Genomic DNA, 6,531 nt, shown 5'->3' on the forward strand with positions numbered 1-6,531 from the left:
ATTCACATCAATGCTCACTATTGTTTCATTTTCCTTCCATCTTTTCGGTGACTGACTCGAGCGTCAAAGGGCCAACGCTGAGAACCCTTTCCTTAACTCAGCACTAATGTTTCTTAGATTGTAGAGCGGAACGAGGTCTATACGTAGTCAACCCAGAAGCCACAACCCTAATTAGCCTTTTTCACAACACTAATATATTAGAATGACCATATTGTCATTCTAATATATAGACACGATGGAAGTATATGTTTACTCTCCCATGTTGACTTATTTTTTCTAATGATATGAGATAGTTATGGGGAATGTTAAGGTGATGAATTTTAACTTTTTGTAGAACCAAATCGAGCGGCTTCCCCGCTCGACCTCATATGGAGCTACAAGAATAGAGCAGATTTATGATAACTATGAAGAAATAGAAGGGCAGCCGAGCAACTTTCTCAGGACAACGGAAGCGCAGGTCGAGCGGCCTCCTCGCTCGACCAGAGAACACACTCATCCAAGCTGAGTGGCTATCCCACTCGGCCCAGTAAAATACACTGCTAGCTAGATATTATCTTTTTAGGAGCATGTGCCGCTGACAGGGGCATGGTGCGGCTGGTTCAGACAGAAGATTGTACGATAGAAGCTTCCACTATCACTTCAGAGATACGCTTGGCTCGTTAAGGTATTGTGTCAGGGACACTTTACTGATACATCCTTTTAGGGAAAGCTTTGAGAAACGTGCATATCTTGGGAATCGTGCACACACGCTATAGATCCCTATATAAATGGGGGGGGGGTCCAAGCTTCAGTGGAGGTATGCGATAATCTACTATTGCTTCTACTATTCGCTACTTTGCGTTGCTTTCACATATTGCCGGTGACTGACTTGAGCGTCGGAGGGCCATTGTCGAGGACCCCTTCCCTGGCTCGGCACTGACGCAACTGTGGTTGCAGGATCTCGAGGAGGTGACACATAGTCAACCGGAGAGCCATGTCCCCAGCTTCCGTCACCTCAACTATCGGACATGATCAAATTTGGATCTCGAGGAGGTGACACACAGTCAACTGGAGCGCCACGTCCCCAGCTTCCATCACCTCGACTATCGGACATGATCAAATTTGGCGTCGTCTGTGGGAACACAACCTGCGTCCGAGCTGAGAGGATGGAAGATGCTGGATGACTTCACACAGCGACGCTCACCCAAGAAGAACTCGACCTACTCGTGCAAGCACAAGCGCAGAAAATAGTCGAGCAGCAACAACAGAAGGCGCTAGCCGATCGGCAAGCTCAGCAAGCAACGTCCGCAGCAGGAGGTCGACTAACTGGTGTTGGCCATTTTGCATGTCATGTGACACATCAAATTAATTAACATTGAAACTCATTGTAACTAAAGAAAATGCATGTAGTAAGGAGTCCCAAGTCGTATTTTTCCAAGGATAACTAATAAATGTGTGTGAATCCTAGAATTGGTTCCAACTAATTTCTTACATCAACAAGTTCTATTAAGCACTTCCATTTGACTCACATTACAAGGTAAATTCATCTAATAACATCAAGAATAGAATAGAAGGAAGGTTCTCTCATATAAACATTATTCTCTTGCATCTCATCAAACTAATTTGTAAAAACCAAAATATCCCCCAATTCACAATAACATCAAAATTCAACTATTAAGCTCACACAACAAGTATCCAATGCTCAACTTCATTCAACAATGTGAAATAGAGGTAAACAATAAAAAGCTCAAGTGATTCATTCACAACTTGACTCAATGTCAGCCCTAACAATTCAATTCTCAGAACAAAGGTAACAAATAACATGTGAACTTGAAATCTCAAACAACTTGTAAGAACCGAAGTATCATCCAATTCTCAATTACTCTTAATTCAACAATTGAAATCAAATGCTCTATCACAGCAACAGTGAATAGAAATACACAACCAGAAACATCAAATTAAGCATTCAACAATTTAATCCAATCTTAGTATCAATTTATTCACTAAATAGACAAAGAATCTACTAAATTCAAGCATTAAAACTAAACATGAACTTGTAGAAACTAAATATGAAATTCAAGGTAGAAAGGAAATTACAATCTAACTATCAGATCTGAAGATATGAGCAAATTCATGGATAATTCAAAAGCAAAGATAAGGAAAACAAAACCTAAATGACATTCCACAACCAAACCTGAGACTAAACCTCTCCTCACTGTCGTGCCACTGTGCTTGCTTCTGGGAATGCCTCTTGAGCAAACACAGCAACCCACTGAATCCATAGCTCATCCAGGTGAAGTCCAAAGCTATTGGGAACGCCTCTTGAGCTTGGAATCATCTGAATTCTCTAGCCGACGAAAAATAGAGCAAATCTTGCCAATCCAGAAACGCGAGGTGAAGATGAAGATGGATTGGCCTATGAAGAATCGGGGAACGCCCTCATACCCTTCAGTTGGAGGATGGAAACATCATATTGGGGAACACCCTCAAATCTTTGCTTGGATGAAGCTCGCGAACAACAAGACAACGATCGGGGAACGCCCTCAAATTGCGCTCTGCCCTTTGATTGCTGATGGTCGGATCGTAGACAGCTCGCCGACGACGAAAGAGTTTGAATCTTGGCTCTGGATATGGAATGGAGCCTCGGCAGTCGCTGCGAAGAAGAAGAAGGAATAGTGGAAATCGCGAACACGCCGAGCCCAAGGAAGCACTGTATCTTCTCAAAGCTTTTAAATCCTCTCCTAATCTGATCGGATGACTGAGAATGCTCGGAGCTCAATCAACGATGGAAGATCACCTAAAATCTTATCCAAAGGTATTGATCTTCATCTACGGTTCAGATCTACTCCTCATTAGGTTGGATGAGCTAGATCTTCAATGGATGGCATAGATCTACTCCAATCTTGAATGAACGACTACTATTGTTCTGGGGCTTGATCACCTCGTTTCGCCCTAGATTTGAACCCAAGTGTGGTCTGATTTGATTCGGACCATGACTCTTTTGATGCCTAAAAATAATAATCAAATATTAGTATCAAATGTCATGATAATTGGCTAATTTGTAATTAAGTCCAAGATCAAATGCAATTCATATATACGATGTATATATGAATTAAATCTATGAAAAGATAATTAAAAACATGCATTATGAATCAAAATAATGTAGCAAAATCATGGTTATCAAATCCCTCACACTTAGTCTTGGGCGTCCCGTTCAAGTAAAGAAAATCAAAAATCATCTCCACACAAATTCCCTAACAATACCTAGAAGATGGTAAGAAGTAATTAACTAAGATCATCTACAAGATCACAAACAATCATGAATACAATTCAAACAATAATAAGTAGGTATGGTAGTTTCAATCCAATTGAAAAATTAAGCAAGTTGCAATCTCACAAGGTTTTTACCTATTCTATCTCTCACACTCAAACGTGTATAAGTGGAGCTCACTCAATGCAACTCACAACATTTCACTACCATAAGCTTGCTTATTTTCTAATTCTCCACCACCATAAACATAGCATACATGAATCAAAAGGAATTTATCATGAAAAATTTAGATGAAATTAAGAAAAGCAATTAAAGTGGATGAAATAGGCAAAAGAAAAGAATTCAATGAAGTATATGAGAGGATGAGAGTATTAGAAGAATATACTTGATGAGTTGACCAATTTGATGTGAAAAGTGATGAATACCATTTGTTGTTACCAATTCAAAAGATCAAGCTAACCTCTCCTTCAATTTGATGGCTAACATAGAATCTTGATACTCTATCTACACACTTGATACTCTTTTGATTTGCCATTCTTTTTCACTATTTTTCCACTTCATTTCCAGCAATTTGAAAGCTAAACAATCTCTCATCAATTTATGAAGAAGAATTCCCTCCTCCACACTTCAAACATTGGTCGTCTCGGACAAAGAAACAAATCATACTATCTAATTACTTGATATTCTTTTAGCTTCTCATTTCTTCATTTTTGTTTTTGGCAGATCCAAACTTATGTTTCTTATCCAACAGCAACCATCTACCTGGTACTTGATAATGCTTGGATTAAATCTTCACTACAAATCCTTTGATCAGAACCTTGCAACAAGAAGTTGCATGCATCATGCTGAAAGTTACACATTTATTTACAGCTTTTAAGAATATACTATCAGCAGCAATTAAGAAGACCTTAGGTGAACTAAGCAGTAATAAGATACAACAATAATCAGGATTCCAACATCAAATTTCCATAAATCCAGAATACAACAATTTTCAAAATCACAACTAGGTAGTTGTAGACTTTGAATTATGCAGAAATCGAGCTTCAATGGAAATTTGTCATATTGTCAAGAGCTGTCATTCATTCAATATCTCAGAACTAAGCTATGCATTTCACAATTCTGAAACTAGATTCAAAAATTCCCGCAATGCCTAACATATGAAATGATAGAAGTCCTTTAGTATATGCATACTGATTCTGATAACCTGCAGGACAGAATTCTACATTTTCACCAATGATGCACATTGAAGTGTGATCTCATGTTAAGGACGAAAGCATCTTGACTGCTGATCAAGATCAGCAAGAAGAAATGAATTTGAATTTTGAATATGGTTCAGAAATCCTGGGTTTCAGACTTTAAATTCAGAGTTTGAATTTAGAGGGATGTATAGTTTCAGATATCTATTCTCGGATACACATCCAATGCATTCCACAACACAAATTAGCTTGATCTTTTGAATCCAATTTTGTAACTCATAGATCAAATCCAAAAATCAGACTTGATCAGGAAAAAAAAAATAGAATTCTGCACTTGATTTCTGATCTTCAATTAAAGAATATATAACTCAAGGAAATAAAATCATGTTTGCTGTTCAGAATCAACATAAAGAATTTTGCACCAATAGTCAATCCAACCCTTGAATTACATCCTGCTGTGAGCAATTATTTCCTGCAACATCTGAAATCATCAACTTAGAGAAATTCCTAGACAACAGCTTAAATTCTCTTTCAGGATCATGGCTCCCAACATATGTAGAATTACTACAAAAAACTTCAGTTGCTGGACTGAGTTTTAGAAATCATTTTTGGAAATATAGCAAAATCAATTTAGAAAGTTAAGGATTAGAATTGCAACTTCTTCAGCTTTCAGAAATCCCTGAAACTTCTTGTTTCTTTGAAACCTTTTACAGCAACAAGATCTTGCATCATTCCATTTGCTTTTGACAGATTTTCCAACTCTTCTATAGATTTTTAAGTTTCTGATACAAAAAAATGGTTGTGGACATTTTTCAGCAGCATCATCCAAAGCTAGCAGTCACTCCAGAACTTGAAAATGCTCTCAAATTGTCCTTCTAAATTGATGCAGCATTCAGCTAAAACCAACTCAATCCATCCCCAAAAGCATCAGCTAAGATTCTCTAAGATGGAATTAATTTCTACAATTCATGCTTTGTGGAGATTCCAGCTTCAAGCTTGATACCATTTCTTTTTTGTATTTTGATCTCTCATGATCTCTGGAATTCACTTCTGACTTAATCTATTCATTGATTATGAAACTGCATAAGGAGCCTATAACACCCCACCCTCCTCCCTACTAGTCTGCGAGGGTGGAGCGCTACTAGACTATTAACTTATCTTAACTATGTTGCTCACATGTAAATATCAATATGTAACAGCGGAAAACATAAATAACTCATCTATACATACTACTCAGGCTTATGTTCACAACTAAATCTATACATCAATCTGAACATGTTAAAACAAAATATATATTAATCTGATCATGCATGCAACAATAATACAACTCAAATAATGGAACTAATGTTCATAACAATTAAAAGGAAGAGTTCTAAAACATAAAATCTTCAATACAAAATCTTAATGAACTTTAATTCCCAAGGCTTCCATAGTCCAAACATCACACATCCATCCGTACCTCCTTGTCGCCTTCCTTCGCTATAGCTTTTCCTTTCCTTTATCTGCAGTAAGTGGAAAATGCAACTATAAGCAAAATTACTTAGTAAGCGCTATCTAACTCACAAAAACTCGAATATGCATGTGAATATACTGAAATGCTAAACATGTAAAGCTGCTCATCTAATAGCAAATAACAGCAAGAAAATTCTAAATAACATGCTAGCATAAAATAAACTAAACTTGCTGAATTTTAAACTTATGTGAAGCTTATTTCACTTGTTTAAAAACTTATACTTTTATTCTTTAAAATAATAATCTTTGGGGCCCAGGCTTAATACCAATGCGCGCTCCCTAATAGAAACTGAGGTAGCGAACCATCAGTCCTACGAGGGTAAAGACCTTGGTCTTACCAGGGCCGAGACCTCGGAAATAGACACATGGATTTGTTTAACGACAACTTCGGAAGTCGGGTACTAGCCTTCTCAAGTAAAATATTTTTACTTGTTAATACTTCTAATAAGAGAATGCTTCTTTAAAAACTGAAATGTTTAAACCAATTCTAACATTGGAACGCTTAAACAAAAATCTGCATACTAGCTCATCAAAAAATCTGCATATTATGCTAATCAAAATTCTGCATACTAT

The sequence above is a fragment of the Zingiber officinale genome, chromosome 1B, assembly GCF_018446385.1.
Source record: "Zingiber officinale cultivar Zhangliang chromosome 1B, Zo_v1.1, whole genome shotgun sequence".
In the NCBI taxonomy this organism is placed as follows: domain Eukaryota; kingdom Viridiplantae; phylum Streptophyta; class Magnoliopsida; order Zingiberales; family Zingiberaceae; genus Zingiber; species Zingiber officinale.